The sequence below is a fragment of the Apodemus sylvaticus genome, chromosome 11, assembly GCF_947179515.1.
Source record: "Apodemus sylvaticus chromosome 11, mApoSyl1.1, whole genome shotgun sequence".
Classification (NCBI taxonomy): domain Eukaryota; kingdom Metazoa; phylum Chordata; class Mammalia; order Rodentia; family Muridae; genus Apodemus; species Apodemus sylvaticus.
This window is the reverse complement of record NC_067482.1, coordinates 97,826,590-97,844,765: the sequence shown is the minus strand read 5'-3', so window position 1 is coordinate 97,844,765 and position 18,176 is coordinate 97,826,590. Positions and strand designations below refer to the sequence as shown.

Below are 18,176 nucleotides of genomic sequence, written 5' to 3'. Positions count from 1 at the left end.
CCTGCCTTTAATATCTAATAATCTAATCTGGCTCAAATTGGCCCATTTCATCATACAGAGAAATAACCTATCAACAGAAGCATTGAAGGCCCATTACATGGAAAACTCTCTCCTCCTAGCAGAAAGAATGGCTTAACAGAGTTAGTACAGTTGGGCAGGTCAACCCCTTCGGTCAGGGACCTCCCCTAGGGAAGAAGGCCTGTGTACTGTAAGTTATGCTAAAGAGGTAGGAGGAAAAATATAAGAACTTAATGAGATAATATATGTTTTCTTCCCAGAATTCCTGTCCCCTAGCACAGCCCTCAGAAGCCTCTCTGAGGATCTGTGGGTTTACCCAACTTTATGAGTCTTCTCTTATGCCCTCTTCTTTCAGGGGCCAGCCAGAGCCTAAGTGTACTTTCTGGTACTCTGGGGTTCCTCCCCTTTCTCTGAAGTCTCCTTTCCCTGACACACAGGGTAATGTCAGCTATGTGGCTAAGAGCCAGGCCCTTCCAACCTATACATTTATACTTTTCTCTAAAACTCATCCAGTGTGGTTCATGAATTTCATTCTTTGAATTCACAGTGCAAACTCCCAAAAGCCTGCTTTGGGGGAGAATTGGTGGCATTTAGGTTTTGGGATTCTAGCTCTCTCCAAAAAACTCAGTTCTTAAAGATACCTCGGTCTTTACATATCATTGTTGCAGGTGATAGTCACACAGGTGGTGGGCAGTGCAGGACTTAGAAGCTGGAGACAACTTCACACAGACGGGAGGATCAGGGGCTGCCCAGGTTGTCCCTAGAAGAGCCCCAGAGAGTTCTATCTCATAATGACTGAAAGTTCCTGAACCTCTTCAGCAAGAGAGAGCCTGGAAGATTGCCTGCTGACTCCCAGGCAAAGCCTTCTGCATACACGAGATAGAGAGAACATCTCTCACACAACCTTAGGACAGCTTTTTACAAGGCCTTAGTGTTCCTGTGGTCCCCAATAAGATCACTTTGACAGAGGTGGTGTTGACTCAAAATGGGCTGACAGGGGTTCCTCAGGGAGCTTCCAGGGGTGACCACTTCTTCCAGGAAGCCTCTTCTCTTTAGGGGGGCTCCCTATCCCAAGAAGAGCCACACTGACCCTCACAGGGCGCACTCTGGTCTTGTGAGTGGAGCTGGCTCCAGGCCTCAGCAGGCCTCACAGACAATTCTGTTAGACTCCGCCCAACAGTGACCTAGCAACAGCTTGCGTCCATCCCCGCCTCTGCTGTGAGCCAAGTTTGGCTGGCATCTTGTAAGAGGACTGCTTGATACCTAGCTCTTCTTTCTTCATTTCTCATTCTCCCTCCCCCACCCTTCTCTCCCTGTTCCCACGTGTTCCTGGCGGGTCTCTGTTTCTCTCTGCCCATCTCTACCCCTACTTCCTCTGCCCTTGTACTCTACCTCTACCCCATCTCCAGGCCCCGTCCCCTCCCTTTACCCACAGTAACTATCCCTTACACCAGGTCCTGGCATTGCATGGTTTCTCGGGGGGGGGGGGGGGGCGCGGGGGGGGGGGTACCCTGGCGTGGGCCTACCAGGTCGCTCTTCACTCCCACCAGCACCACTGCGATGATGTCTGTGCGAGCATGCAGACCTGAGTTCAGATCCGAGGTGCGGTGGTGTGATCTAGTCAGTTTTGCAGGAGCATGCACATGCATACACACAGGTGCATATCCTAACTAAATGTAAAAACAAGTACATATTAAAAATAAGTAAGCAGGTACAAGAGATAGCTCAGTGCTAGGAGCATTTGCTGTTCTTGTAGATGATGGGGGTTTGGATATCAGCACCCACGTGGTGGCTCGTAACCACCTATAACTCACCAGTCCTTGGGTATCAGGCATGCATTGTACATATACACTTGTAGGAAAAACACTCATATATACATATATATATGTATATATATATACACATATATATGTGTAATTAAATTGAGAATAAAAGCATATAAGGTAAGACAGGCATGGTGGCACATGTCTTTAGTCTCTATACTCAGGAGGCAGAGAGAAGGCAGATCTTTGTAATTTTTGAGTCTAGCCTGTTCTACGTAGCAAGCTTCAGGCCAGCCAGAGCTATACAATGTGACTCTGTCTAAAAATAAGTTAGTAAGCCTGGTGTGGTGATATACACCTTTAATCTCAGAACTTAGGAGGTGGATGCAGGCAGATCTAGTTTGAGACCAGTCTGGTCTACATAGCAAGTTCCAGGCCAATTCTATCCTTGTCTCAAAATAACGATGATGGTGATGGTGGTGGTGGTGGTGGTGGTGGTGGTGGTGGTGACAATGATGAAGACAACTGAGGAAGACACTCAACATCAATCTTTGGCTCCACAGCTCATGGCACATGAGCACACCTGTAGCTGTAATAGATTAATCTTTTCTGTCTGCCCAGCGGCAGCCGCATGAGTTCCTCACTACCACCCCAATGTTGTGGATTCTTGAATAAAAGACAGACAGACAGACACAGGCACACACACACAGCCTTATGTTTAATATGCCTTAAATAGCTCAATGACTGGGCACTTTCAAACAGCCGCATGGCTAACGCACTCTCTCCTTTGATATTCCTGAGTTATTACTATATTCCATCTTGGCCGCCCCGCACTCAGGCCTGCTACTCCTCGCTGGGGAGAGCTGGGATGGCCTCGGCTCTGGGGTTGTTCAGTTCAGGCCGGCAACAACACGCACCAGGCTCCATTTCCTGCGCTGCCTCTGGCAGCAGTCCTGAGGCACAGGACTCAGGTCTTGGCCCTTAACATGTGGGGCCCATGAGGCCGAGAATGTCTGCCTTAGCCCCATCCCGTGTGCAGCCTTGGCACTGCGTGGCGTGTGATGAGGGAGACTTGCTCAATGCTGAGTAAGTGAAGGCCTGGGTTTAGCTCCATGCCACTGGCTATGTCTTTCCAGCTAGGGGTCCACCGGGGCGTTTGCAAACTGGTGAAGAGAGGATGTGGATCCTTCACGGTTGCTCCTTGTCAGCTCAGTCAGGGCTCTGAATCATTAATCATCTCATTTCTTAGGAAGGCGTTTAGCTCTTCGCCCGTCCCCCTGTGCCCGAATCATAGACAAAAGCCCTTCCCATCTGGTTTCAGAGCTGATCCTTCCCCTCCATCATTCTGGCCCAGGAAGAAAAAGCAGGAAACAGCTGTGAGGGTGGTTTTGCCTTTCTAAGTTTCATGTGTCCAGATTATGATACATCTGGCTCCCAGGAGAACCACTACATGTAGGCCAAGTGTTTCTTATAAGTCCTGACAGGGTGTGGCCATATACTAGGCACACATTCTACCCTCCACAATCAGGAGGAGCCCAGGCTAGGTTCTTAGTGCCTTCCCTCACCGCTTCTGGGCTGATCCGATCCTTTGGCTATCCCTTCCCTCAGATGCCCCAAAGCCAGCATTTCTTGGACCTCACACCTGCATCACCAGCTGGGTCACCCAGTCCTGTGACATGTCTTCTGTAATCACATGTTTTAGATGACCACAAGTTGACTTTAGATAGGCAAAGCACAATGCCAGGGCACCAAGGTGTTAACTGTCATGGTATCTTTTTAAGAAGCTGGTGGCTCCCTGCCTCTGGCTCTTCCCTTAGGATGCCACTATATTTACATGATAGTTATGAAGAGCCCTTTGAGGTCACCTCACTCTTGGTGGATGTGCTCTGCCTCTCTGATTAGTCTCTGCAGTCTGATACAATGAGCAGGCTAGGAAGCTAATTGTACCTTGTTTTCTGGGTTGTTTTCATAATGACAAAATGAAGCATAAGTTAGTCAGGGTTTTATTGCTATGAATGGATACCGTGACCATGGCAACTCTTATAAAGACAAGCATTTACTTGGAGCTGGCTTACAGGTTTAGGGTTTAGTCTATTGTCATCACGGTGGGAAGCATGGCTGTAAACAAACAGACATGGTGCTGGAGGAGGTGGAGAATTCTACATCTGGATCAGAAGGCAGCAGGGAGAGTGACACTGGCCTGGTTTGAGCTTCTGAAACCTCAGAGCATACCCCCAATGGCACACTTCCTCCAAAGTCCACACCTCCTAATAGTGCCACTCCCTATGAGCCTCTGGGGGGCCATTTTTTTCTCAAACCACCACAAAGCACCTCTCCTCCTTATGGAGAGTCAGAGCTATATCCTGGGGTCTTGGGTTTCCTCTGCCTAAACAGATGGCTTTCTTTCTTTCTTTCTTTCTTTCTTTCTTTCTTTCTTTCTTTCTTTCTTTCTTTCTTTCTTTCTTTCTTTCTTTCTTTCTTTCTCTTTCTCTCTCTCTCTCTCTCTCTCTCTCTCTCTTTCTTTCTTCATTTGTTTATTTGTATTTTATGTATATAAGTGTTTGAGTCTGTGCACCTAGTGCCAGCAGATGCCAGAAAAGGGTGGGGTTACAGATGGTGGTGAGCAGCTGTGTGGGTGCAGAAACTGACCCTGGGTCCTCTGAAAGAACAGTGAGTGCTCTTAACCACAGAGACACAGTTGCAACTCCAAGATTTCAACTCAGTTGCTAAACACCCAGACCATATCATCACTGATGAGTCCCTTTTAATTTGGTTATTCTGATATGACATTCTTATATCTTTTACAAAAGAGAGCCCCCTCCCCCATCAGAATTTTAGATAAATTGTTGCATTTTGAAGCAAGGCTTTGTTTCAAAATGACATATCTTTTGAGCAGTCGTGGAGACCACACAGAGTTCCTATGCACCTTTAATGGGACCATGATGCTGGGATCTTTCTGAGCCCTAAGCCCTCCTGTGTCTGCAGCTCTCTATTTTACCAAGGAACCTGTGGTTTGACTCCATGAGATGAGCTAGCTCTGGGGTCTGGGGTCATGCCACCTCAGAGGGGACATTCTACCCCTGGCTGAGGCCCTTTGTCCCTGTTTGCTGGAAAGTGGCTGTGTTTGGTGGATTTTGACCTCAGGCTTTTCAGTAGAGAAATCCCCTGGGAGGATGTTAATACGACCCTTGGTGGATTCTATAACTGAGGGTTGCCAAATGGTCAGATGAGCTGAGGTCAACTGACATCAAAAAGAAAGGAGGAAAACCGTCATAGGTAAAATTAACAAAGGCATTGCGGGACTGCCTTCAAAAAACTTCCTTCCCCATTTAGGAGAGTGTGACTCACATCAGGCTGCCATTGAGGGGGAAACTGCAGGGCTGGGACAGGACTCTGTGCCTTGGGTAACCTTCTCCTCATGAGTCCCCACCACAGCCACCGACACACTGCTAGATAGGATCCAGCCCTGCAATCCTTCCTCTGTCAGGCTCAGACTTCTTCTGCTATAGTCAGGATTCACCTCCAATGATTTCGTTCCCCATCCTGCTAACACATGCCTCAGCCAGAGCCAGAAAGACCTACACTTTTCCAGGAAAGGAACATTAGCTGAATGGTTGGGCACCATGTGTTCCGTGGGGTGGCTGAGTGAATGTATCTACGCCTGAAGAGCTCCAGAGAAGCCACACCCAACTTTATCTGACTCTTTTTTGTGGGTGGGGATGGGGTGGTTGGAAAAGACAGGGTCTCATGTTGCCCAGGCTGGCCTCAAATTCTCTACGTAGCTGAGGATGATTTTGAACTTCTGATCCTCCTCCTCCTCTTCCCAAGATTTGGGATTACAAGCATGCACTCCCATGCTCGCCTTATTCTGATCTTTTATGAGTTGTTTTGAAAGCACCTCTTACTGTTGCATTCATATCAGGCATGTGGAGAAGCAAAAAGGAAAACAACAAAGTCCCAAGAACTGGTAGGAGTTAGAGTAGGGCTGGCCGGCCGGCTCAGCATGGGAAGCCCTTACTGCCAAGTCTGCTGATTGGGTGGATGATCTCTAAAGCCCCGTGGAAGAAGAGACTTGACTCGAAGAAGTTGTCCTCTGACCTTTTCTTCCATGCTGTGGCACATGTGAGCCTCCATCATACCATTAAAAAATTTTAATTAAATAAAACCAAACCAAACACACAAGGATCTGAGTAGATATTTCTCCAAAGGTCCATAAATGACCAAAAAGCTCATGAAAAGTGCTTGGCATAATTAGAACTTACTATGTTCCAATATAACATATGTTATATAAGAGAATGAGATCAGAACCGTTGGGGAGCCGCGGGAGAGATGGCCCAGCAGTTGAGAGGACTGTCTGCTCTCCCAGAGGACCTGGGTTCAATTCCCAGCACCCACATGGCAGCTCACAACTATCTGCAACTCCTGTTTCAGGGTATCTGACACCCTCATTCAGACATATATGCAGGCAAAACACTGATGTACAGAAAATAAAAATAAATACATTAAAAAATAAATATAAGATTAAGAATAAATCCATGGAGAGACAGGGCTGGGGGTGGGGGGGGTGGGGGCAGAATTGGGGAGGCAGCACCCGTGGTGGGGAGGACTAGGATGCAGGGAGGACTAGGATGCAGGGAGGACTAGGATGCAGGGAGGACTAGGATGCAGAGATTCTGGACTCGTGTGCATCACTGGTAAAGGAATTTGTTGTGGAGAACATCAGGGATTATTACAAAGGTCAAACAAGTCTGTCATCCCAATACTTGGGAGGCATAGTCTGGAGGTTTAGGAGTGCAAGTCCAGTCTCCACACAGGAAACCTGATCTAAAAAAAACCAAAGGGGGAAATAAATATAATCCAGCAACTCCATTCTTTAGACCCCAAAGAGCTGAGAGTGATGTTTGTATAAAAATGGATCAAGCCAACCATGGTGGTATATGTCTGTGACTCCGCACATAGGAAGCAGAGGCAGGAGGATCATGAATTTGGTGTTAGTCTGGGCTCTAGGGTGAGACCCTGTCTCAGACAAACAAAAGTAAATAAACAAAAAGCTGTAGTAAAACAACTTAGGCGTGAATCATCTGAAGGACAGATGACTGATCAATCAATCGATCGGATGGGGCCCATGCTTTTTAAGAATAAAAAGAAAGTGCTGACTCATGCCACAGTGTGGGTCAGTCTTGAATACATTAAACCAAAACCAGCCAGACACAAAAGGTCGCACACTGTGTAACCCTATTTACCCCACGCCCAGAGCAGGCTATTTTATAGAGAAAGGATGTAGATTCATAGTGACCAGGGACTAGGAAGAAAGGCGAATGCCTCTTGTTCACGTTGCTCCCCATCCCTTAAAGGTGTGATGGCAAGAACCTGGCCAGAGAGAGAGAAAGCAAGGCAGGAACGGCAGGGAGTGTCTTGGGTGCCCCATGGGTGCGGTGGGTGAGCGAGACAAGAAAGACTTCTTGGGAGAGAGGCTTTGTTGAGCAACTCATTTATTGGTGTGTGGGTGAGGACAAAGGCTATTTAAACCTTTGTAGGGTTGGGGTTGCGTGGAGGGTTATGGACTGAGTGTGCATCCTTGGCCCGAGCAGGTATTGGGGATGCCTCATTTGCATAAGGAGGAATTCCAGGTGCTTGCTGGATATGACCTTATAAGGAGAGAGGAAGTTTAACTTGTAACTTGGACAGCAGGTTACTTGTCTAAGATTGAGTGGGGTCATAGGGCTGTGTGTGCCTAGACATATAGGCCCAAAACAGGAAGGGAAGGGCTCTACTCCAGCCTCAAAATGAGACTTTTAGAGCTTGGATATGCCTCAACCTCTCTCTTCCTGCACCGTAGTTCCTCCTGGTTCCATGATTCCCCCAGACCCACACTGCTAATGTATAGTCAGGCCGTTTTCCTAGGATGAAGAAGCTCTGCAGTTAGGTATGTTGTGATGACAGGTGCAGAACCCTGAATGTCCTCACACCCAGTCCTATACATGTTAAACCTGCATATCTCATACGTAATCCAGTCATAAGTGATTGATCCAGTTTGGTTTGTGTATTATATGCTAAATGCATAGCTCATACGTGATCCAGTCATAAGTCATTGATACGGTTATAGTGTGTGCATTATATGCTGAAGGCATATCTTATATGTGATCTAGTCATAAGCCATTGATATTTAGTGATGGTGTGTGGATTATATGCTAAAGGAAGGCATATCTCATGATCCAGTCATAAGCCATCAATATTTAGTGATGGTGTTGGTCCACTTGTTGTTGCTATAACAGAATATCTCAGATTAGGTCATTCATAGACATGGAGACTCATTGGCTCACAATTCCAGAGGCTCTGATCAAAGAGCTGTTGTACTTTCAGGGTAGGCTTCTGAACTCTTAAGATATAACGGATTTGTCATGTGTCCCCCCCCCCCCATCTGTGTGACTTCTGAGCGGGGGTGGAGGAGGTGGAGGGGGGGTGGGGGGGTGTTTACTGCCCTCTCTTTCCTTCACTATGAGTCACTTTACATTTCCTGAGCCCCTCCCCCATCACTTACTCCTATTTATGGCCAGCTGTCTATTTTAATTATTTTATGTATTGAGTCTTTTTGCATTTATTTTAAGTGATTATGCGTGTGTTATTGTGGCCTAATTTACTCTTTGCTGTGTCCTGCAGGTGGAGCTCAGGGATGAGAAACTGAGTCTCAAAGATCTTTAAAGCTGTAAGTGGCAGCAGCAGAGTATAAACCCATGGCTGTCTTACTCTGAACCCCAACTCTTGGAAGGGGCCATGGTTTGCTGAAGAGTGATACCATGGACTCAAATGTTACGTAAACTCAAAAAGTGTTTTATTCTGCAGAAGTCCAGCATGCTGGGGTCTACTACCTACAAAGATGAGCTCACAGGCCTGATTTAAAGCACATTAGGGAAATTCCAGGGAGGGGTAGGTGACTTCTATCTTAACCTTGGCTCTAACTCCAGGGACATTCCAGAACCACTGATGGGGACAGGGGGCCTGGAAACTGTTGCAGGGGAAGTCTAGAAACTGCTGCTGACCTATTGTCCTTGTCTCAGGCCAGGTGGCAGGGCAGCTTCTGAGGCCTGAACTTGCTTGGACTTGTCAGTTCTTGGAAACAGAGATTTAGGCCTAGTCTCCTGAACTGCCAAATTGAAAACTGTCATGGAGTCAGCCTAACCATCTCATTCTCTCCTTCAGTTTTGGGCCACCTCGAATCCTTGAGATATTTCTATGAGCTGACATTGTTGTTTGAGAATCACCAATTGAATGGTGGGAATCTGTTTCTTAACAAACTTAACTAAAGCATTGATTATGCAGGGACCACAAGTCAATACTAACATCAATAGGATAAGAGGACTGGTCAGGGCAGACAAGGGTGGTCAGCCAAGGAGACCAGTTGAAGAGAAATCATACCAACCCTGAGACTGTTCTCTTTCTATTCTTCTGTCTTGTAGTCTCTTTCTGACTAAGGCCATGAATTCTTTGACCACCCCTGAGTGGTCAATGTAGAAACACCATTCTTCACCTAAGGCTGTGTAGAGTCCTCCCTGCTGGAGGAACAGTGCGTCTAGGGCTCTTCTGTTCTGTTAGAGTGCTTCTGCCAGGGAGGACAGGGAATCCTGCAGGGCCGTGGAGGCCATGATGGACTTTTCCATCTCCTGTGTATCTGCATCTTGTTATGGTTTGTATATGCAAGGCCCAGGGGGTGGCACCATTAGAAGGTGTGGCCATGTTGGAGTAGGTGTGCCACTGTGGGCGTGGGCTTTAAGACTCTCACCCCAGCTGCCTGGAAGTCAGTATTCTGCTAGCAGCCTTCAGATGAAGATGTAGAACTCTCAGCTCCTCTTGCACCATGCCTGCCTGGATGCTGCCATGCTCCCACCTTGACGATAATGGACTGAAACTCTGAACCTGTAAGTCAGGTCCAATGAAATGTTGTTTTTATAGGAGTTGTCTTGGTTGTGGTGTCTGTTCGCAGCAGTGAAACCCTAACTAAGACACATCTATTGCCATCCACAAGGCTTTGTAATTTTTATCTTGGAGTATTAGGGCTGAGGCCCCTACACTTGTAGCTTCTGCCAGCCCTGTGCCAAGGAGAGAGCCTAGTAACACAGTAGAAATGGCCACCCTTTTAACCCAATTGGTTGGAGGTGCTAGCTGTTTGAAGAAATCCTCCCCAGAGTAAGAGGTCATTCTGGGTACAAGCTGTACAAGAACATAAAAATCCTCAGTTGTATTTATAACCAGGCCATGAATGCATGGAGTAAGCCCTGAGGTACAAGCCTACCAAGTGTTCTCTGGGGGCAGCATGTGTCCTGCAACAGTAGGGTTTGCAGTGTGGTTGCAGAGATGCAGAGGTGGGAATAGGCTGGGGGCACCTTATTTCCAATGCAGTGTCCCTGTCTGGTAACCAATAATTCTGCATCAAGTTTGGGTAGAGAGGAGTTAAGAACTGGAAGTCTAATTGGCCTTCCTCCCAGCCACTGTGAGTGAACTTGACAAGGTTGGTGCATCATCTCCTGGGGTACACAGATAGTAAAGGGGTAGTTGCTGGTGCATCATCTCCTGGGGTACACAGATAGTAAGGGGGTAGTGGCTGGTGCATCATCTCCTGGGGTACACAGATAGTAAGGGGGTAGTGGTTGGTGCATCATCTCCTGGGGTACACAGATAGTAAAGGGGTAGTTGCTGGTGCATCATCTCTTGGGGTAGACAGATAGTAAGGGGGTAGTGGTTGGTGCAGCAAAGTGTAAACAGCGAGCAGGCAGGACCAGGAACACTAGAGTCACAGTTCCAGTGGATGGACAGCAGTTCCTCTGCTGGGACCTCAATTGCTGGATCATCTCTCCTGGCAGGCTTGATGTGGGAGTGATGTATCCACGTCCTGATCCTGTCCATGTTAACCGTCAAAGGCATAGTCAGGATCATGGTGTGAGGTCCATTCCAGTGAGGTTTCAGAGTCCTGTGGTTATGTCTTTTAATCCAGTCTGGCATCGGACAGCCACCAACTGGGTAGATTCTTGAGGGTCTCCTCAATTCCTGCCTTACAGTTATTTTGTCAACATCCTTGACTAGCAGGGCAGTAGTAGATATGATCTGGAGGCAGGCTGATCATCTTTGAGCCATCAAGTACAGCTTCTTAGATAAATAAGCCACAGGTCTTTTTGATGGTACCAAAGTTTGAATGATGACCCCTTTTGCTATCCACTTTCTCTGATCTACATATAGTTGGAAAGGTTTGTGAATGACCATTACGGCCAATTGTGGTGACTCTAATAAGTCTTTTCTTAGAGTCTTAAAAGCCATGTCCATCTCAGGGTCCATTTTATTTTATCTTCTTAGTCCCTGGTGGCCTCATAGAACAGCTTGACTATCTCAGTGAACCCTGGCACCCAAAGTCTACAAAAACTAACAGACCCCAGAAATTCCAGTACTTGTCTTTAGGTTCATGGGACTGGAATGCTAAGGATGGTTTGCTTCTGGGGAGTCAGACAGCATGCATTGGCTGGCCGCCCCTTGAATATGTACCCCAGAGAAGTGACCTCAAGTTGACAATGCTGAGCCTTCTTAGCCAACCCTAAGTAGCCAAGTTGACTCAGGTCCTGTTGCAAGTCTCCTGTGACCTCCTGGCATGTCTTCAAGTTGGGGGCCCACAATACATACTGGAGCACAGTTATTTAGTGGAAATATTAAAAACATTGAACCAGCTCATTCCCACACTTGTGCCTCTGACCTGGTGGCCTGGCTGGCCATGTACTGGCAGGCAATGGCCGACCTGTTTTTATCTCATGGAGATTCTGACTCTGAACTCCGCAGTCTCTCCACCCAGCTCACTAGGTTTCCATTGGTGAGTAGCTACCAGGCCAACCCGTGCGTCAAATCCCCCGTGGCCTTTGTGGAGTACCTCAGGCAAACCTGCTCTTGGCCACCGTACCTTTCTCTTTTGAACCCAGACGCTGTGTGAAGGAAAATACCACACAAACTTAGTTCAGAAACAATGGTAACTCAATCTCTGGGTGCAACAACTAAAACCTAATCTTGTAAGTCTTATTAAAATCTGATCCCTCCAGTGGTGGATCCTTGTGGGTCCATCATGATACTAGGAAACTCTAGCAGCTACATCTTAGCCCTCTACTGTCCCTGTTCCAAAAAAGGACTCAACTCTCTCCTGCTTCCTCTCTCCTTCAGTACAACCTGGAAGTCCCGCCTACTCACCCAGTGATTGGCTCCTTTATTCATTAGGGGATTGGTTCACAAGAACAGCACCAGGCCCATCCACAACACAGTTATTTGGGGGTGGGCCCATAGTACTCACCCAAGTCCTCAGGGAGTGCCTCCTCAAATGTGGCGTATGCATTCTTGAATCCTTGAGGCAGGCATGTCCAAGTCAGTTGTCCCTTGAAGCCTCTCTGCAAGTCTTTCCATTCAAAGGAAAATAGAGGTTGGCTTTTGGGTGCCAGAGGCAGGCTGCAAAGCAAAGCCATTTAGTGGCTGAAGCTTTCAACGGATGTCAGGGCAGTGTGGTTTACAAAGGCCTTGTTCACAGCTGACTGGTGCTCTCTGGCTTCCGGGTCAAAAAGCAGTATGAGTCCTATATACTTCAAAAATCTTTCTAGGTGTTCCCTGGGGACATTCTTTTCCTGCATCACCTGGCTCACCTCAGATAAATTTGTGGGCTGACTGGCAGCTTTTTGGAGGCTTCCCATCAGAATCTGTCAGCAGACCTGTCTTTATCTTTAACAGCAGTGTTAACATTTCAACCAGGTCGAGTCCAAGGAAAGGCTGCATGAGTATCAGCCTGAACTTGAGTGGGCAGCCCATTTGCTCCTGGAACCAATTTCTTTGTGGCTCCCGTAATCCTTTCTTCCCCATCATGAAGAGGATCTGGAACAGCTGCTGACAGTTATGCCAGGTGGGCAGGTAGGTCAGAATGATTGAATTTAGAGGACCTGTGAGAGTTGATGGGCCTTCTGAAAATGGAGAGTTTTGTAACTTCTAATTGCAAGGTTCATCATTGGCAAATGACACATATGTCATGAACAGTCTCCCCTGAGCATCTGGGGGTCCCATCGCCCAAAGAGGCAAGGCCACAGGAGAGTCAACCCTCTGGGCAGTATGGGCCCAAGTGTGTGGTGGACTCCATTTAGAGTCAGGGACTGTTCCTCCCTCGGCCTGTGCTGGCTGGGCAGGGCCAGCAGTGGCACCAGCAGGAACATAAGGAGGGGGACAGAGATCCTCCTCAGGAGCACAAAGGGGAGCAGGGGAGGGGGCTGAGGCCTACCCTTCTTTAGAGGAAGAAGGGTGGGAGGGAAACATCAAGGCCCCAGGCCTCATAAACTAAACCTGTGCCCTATAAATGATGGGGAGATGGAAAGTCCCCTCCTCAGTCCATTCTATTTTATAGGTGGGCCATTCATTCCTCCTGTAAGAGATGTTTAGTGTGTGGAGATGAACAACCAGACTGAGTCTTCTGTGACTCTGCAAAAGTCCTTAAAATGGTTCAGAACCAAGCCCAGTGCTCTGGGCCTGTTCTGTCCTAGAAATCCAAGAAAAATGTGTGCGAGAGGACAATAATCACAAGCAGAATACACACAGACACATAAGGACATTCCAGGAAAAGCAGAAACAAAACCAAAAGGCTGTCTCTGCGGGTCTTCCTTCCTGCGCATGGGAGCCCCACAGCAGGTTCAGAATCCAGACGAGATCTAGCAAGTTCTCCAGTTTCTGGCAGGCTGTTGGGAATGTCCTCTATTGCCCCTGGCCAGATGACAAAATACCTGTCCGCTTTGTCCCTCTTGACCTCCAGATTAAACTGGAAACAGAATTAAACCCGAATCAGAAACAGATATAGACAAGACAAAAGATAACCAGATGCCCAGATGTACGATTTGAAAAACACTCAACTATTTGGCCAGGGGGGTCTCTATCAAATCCTGGATGACCCCCAAATGTCAGGGTCCATGATTCACTGAAGAATGACACCCTAACCTCAAAAGGCATATAAATGCAAAGAGTGTTTTCTTCTGCAGAAGTCCATTGTCTCCCATGATCAAGACAGAGAGACAACCAAGAGGGCATGCAGGCCTGATTTAAAGCACTTTAGGGAACCCATTCCCGGGCATGGGGGCCGGCTGGAGCCGCAGACCCATTGTCCTTGCTTCAGGCCAGGTGGCAGGACAGTTTCTGACTCTCTGCCTGAAGCCTGGGTTTTTAGCTGCACTGTCTTGAACTTCCTCTTGGAAGCCTGTCATGGAGTCAGCCTGACTAATCACTTATGTGAACTGCGCAGGATAGTGAGCTCTCAAAGACACAGGCAGAGTGGGGACCAGGAGAAAGGAATGGGAATTCCCATCCACTTTTGAGTTTGGAGAGATGACATTGTGGGTAAGGAGATGTCAAGGGAGACTACACAACACGGATATACTTAATACCACAAAGTGGATGCTTAAATGTGGTTAAGTGGTACATATTTCACTGCATTAAAAATGTTAGATATTTTCAGTTTGTCCCGAACAAAGCTCTAGCATCTGATCCGCCTACCTGACAGGTCTGTGTTCCAGTCTCCCATAATGTTGGGAATCTAGTATTAGCTCAAGGGTCCTTGAGTGGTGACACAGAGGACACTACCAGATGCAAGATTGATAGTGGAAAGGACAATCAAGGGGACAATCAAGGACAGGCTGAATGGGTGTCAGAGGCTCCCACCCTTGCTCTTTCCGTTCTCCTAGTTGGGGACAGTCATCTAGTCCCTCACTTCCCCTGCTTAAGAAAAAAAATCCTCAACTCAGTAACTCAGCAAAAAGATTATTGCATGGTGGTTCACAGCCTCGTGACTCAGTGTTATGTAACAACCTGGTCTGCTTTAAAATAAAACACATCAAAACACAAACGGCACTTTTCTGTTACATTTTAATTTTCTTGGCGTGTCTGTGCGCGACTGGAGGTTAGGGAATGATTTTTAGGCATCAGTTCTCTGCTTCCATCCACAGGTGTCCTGAGCCCTGGGCTATCTCAGGGAAAGCCTGCCCCTCATCTTTTGTTTTACCTTTTTTTTCTTTAAAAAAAAGCATTCATAGGGGGCTGGAGAGATGGCTTAGCAGTCAAGAGCACTGACTGCTCTTCCAAAGGTCCTGAGTTCAAATCCCAGCAACCACATGGTGGCTCACAACCATCTGATCTGTAACAAGATCTGACTCCCTCTTCTGGTGTGTCTGAAGACAGCTACAGTGTACATACTTACATATAATAAATACATCTTTTTAAAAAAGCATTTATAGATTCATTTTATTTTGAGTGTTTTGTCTGTATGTGTATTGTATACCATGTGTGTGCTTGGTACCCACAGGTGTTAGCATTCTGTCTAAGCTCCGCCCCACAGTTATCTGGCAACAGCCAGGTAGGCCTGGCCCACTATAAAAGGGGCTGCTCACCGCCCCCCCTCTTGTTCCCACTCTCCCTCCATTCCTTTTACCCCTCTCTCTCCACATGCTCACGGCCAGTCTCTACTCCTCTCTGTCTCTGCCTCTACAACCATCTTGACTGAGGCATTCCCTTCCCCCAACCAACCTGCTGAGTCACCTTCCTCCATACCCGACTAAGCCTCCATAGAACATTTCCCCCTTCTCTTTATCTTTTTATAAGCACAACATTGGTGTTGTGACTTGGATTAGAAACTCTGCAGGTTTCCATTACCCCTGCTCTCACATGGGGATCCACGCTTGCTAGCATGAACTTCGGGAATCTGGTAAGCCCCCTCCCCACACGGGTCAGGTAAATGTCTGCATGGTCCCGGGGCAGAGTCCTTGAGCTCGGAGCTACTCCTATACTGCCCTTGAGAATGGAGACATAGGGCCTTTCCACTGACCCTCGTTCTAGGACTTTTCCCCTTGGGTGAGATCTTCCTCTCTCCTTTTGAGACAGTTTCTTTCCTGAGGCTGAGAATCCCAGGCTAGGCCTGGATAAACTGTTCTCTGTATGTTCAGGGCACTGTCCCAGAGCTCATCCCCCAGCCCCCACGTGTCTCACCCACGGGTTGGTCTTCGCCACCTCGTCCTTACCTACTGGGATGTCCAGGTCTAATTCACAGTTAACAGAAAACGATATCAATACATGGCCACTGAACTGGCACTTTCTCGCTAATGACCCAAGGCTAGGCCTCCCCCTACCCCCCTCCCTCATTTGCCCACTCCCACTGGCCACTCAGCCTTTGGTTCCACGGGTTTGCCGCCCGAAAAGCAGGCCTGGCCCTGCCCCTTGCATCCTGCCAAGGAATCTGGTTGTGAGACTTGCTTTCCCACATGCTCGACCACCTGCTGCCCTTGTACTTGCACGCTCGGGAGAGGGGCTCCTGCCTCTCTGCCCTGCTTGGCTGTCCGCTGCTTGGCTGTCCGCTGCAGCCTGCAGCCTTTGCCTTGTCTGAGAAGCCACCTTCCTGCAAAAGCAAGGGAGACCCTCCCTCTCCCTCTCTCTGCCTGGGACTTATAAAGCGAAGGTTAGCAGTGGCCGTGAGAAGAACATGCACATTGCTGGGATACAGATGCTACTTCCGGTGCTTCCTTTTCCAGGCCCACCATGGCCTCCAACAGCCAGAAGCACTGCGCCACGACTTCCGGCTTCTGGGAGGAAGTCCCGCCCAGCTCGGCTGAAGTAAACACACTGCTGCTGCTGTGTCAAGGTGAAGGCAGCAGCAGCCATACGTGCACGCCTGTCTCAGCAAACAGGCCTGCTCTCTTTACAGTCTGTTTCGTCAGATGTGTGCCCGCGCCCCCGGCCTGCGCTCATTGCCTGCCTGCACAGTCCCCAGCACAGGCCTGGACCCACCTGGACAAATTCACTTTCTGTCACCACAGTCTCTCTACTTACACAACCTGCCAAAGTCGCTTAAGATTTTTATTCTTAAGCCAGGCTTGGTGGCACACACCTGTAATTCCAGCACTTGGGAGGCAGAGGCAGGTGGATTTCTGAGTTCGAGGCCAGCCTGGTCTACAGAGTGAGTTCCAAAACAGCCAGGGCTACACAGAGAAACCCTGTCTCGAAAAAACCAAATCCACAAAACAAAACAAACAAACAAACAAAAACAACAACAACAAAAAAAGATTCTCATTCTTATCCTGTCTTGACAGATGGTGATTTTCACTACTGTCATTAAATTTTGGTGTGCCCTATTCATATATAACCAATCAATATAGCCCTCAATCTTGTCAGAAGTCTGCTAATTATTAATACATTTAAGTCTATGATGGACAGAATCTCCCAAAACCATTAATAGTTAGGTCTCACAAGGTCTCAGAAGATTTGGACACAGCTTCAAGACACTGCCTAGACTGTGTTTTAACTACTGAGAAACACAGTGGACAAAACTGGATACCCTGAGTCAAATGACTTACATATTTTTTTCTAAAGCAATGTAATTTGTTTCTTATGTCACATGTATCCATTGCACAGAGAAAAATGTCCCGTGTCTCTGGGCTTGAAAGCCAGACTGACTCTGCCCGTTACTATAGAGACCACCACAGAGACCACAGGGAACTGTTGGCTAGTGGACTCTGTCATTTTTTAATTGATATATGACTGCTAGATTATTTACTCCCCAGATTTCTGACTACTTTGACAGCTAGGAAATAGACCTAACTTCTTACCTAAACTCCTTTCTGGCAACTAGTTCAGATGTAAGCCTTCACAGATGCAGTGTTACCTCCTTACCTAAACTTGGTTTCCAGTGACTAAATGCTTCATATTTCCTCTTCTTGCTATGCCACTGTCCTAACATTATCTGAGTTCCTAAAGACTGTACATGTTGTTAACGCATGTTGTTATCTATTTTGTAAATGTATAAGCTACAGGAAACCCACTCAGATCTACCTCTCATGGACCAAATAGACTCCACCCAGTTAAGTACATCTGCCTAAAGTTCCCATTTACTACCTAGTCTAGAGGGTGGGATTCCTCTGGGTTTCAAATGTACATCTTAAGAAAAATTTTCTTTTTCCCAAACGTACTTAACCTTATTCTTTACCTATAATGTGTGTGTGTGTGTGTGTGTGTGTGTGTGTGTTTGTTTCAGCATCTTGTCAAGACCAAGTGCTTACTACCTCCAGGACATCTACAGAGAAGTAACCTACAGGTGCTCCAATCTCCTCTCACAGACACAGACGCTTCTACTGGACTTGTTCCTTCTTGTGGATAGGTCTATCCACAGATTGTTCATAGACAGCATGGAGACAGACAACTCTAAGACTTGACAAACATCCCCATACCCATTATTCTAGGTTTCCTAGAGACACATCATCATCCCAGTGCCAGCAGGAAGTAGTCAGATGTCATGACAACACTATTCCTGCTTCTCCATCTCTTTCTAATTTTTTCTTTTTTAATTAATCCAAAACAGGGGAA

The 18,176-nt window shown here is 47.4% G+C and overlaps 1 long non-coding RNA gene across 2 annotated transcripts; it reads left to right on the top strand.

Annotated features, from left to right (window-relative positions):
• The first annotated feature begins 9,456 nt into the window (after positions 1–9,456).
• Positions 9,457–17,681, top strand: LOC127696204 (uncharacterized). Of its 2 annotated transcripts, XR_007980203.1 has the most exons (3): positions 9,491–9,697; positions 12,549–12,704; positions 16,349–17,681. It is a non-coding gene; the product is annotated as an uncharacterized LOC127696204 (long non-coding RNA). The 2 variants fall into 2 exon arrangements; XR_007980202.1 differs by lacking the exon at positions 16,349–17,681 and having other exon boundaries at positions 9,457–9,697; positions 12,549–15,054.
• The last annotated feature ends 495 nt before the right edge of the window (positions 17,682–18,176 follow it).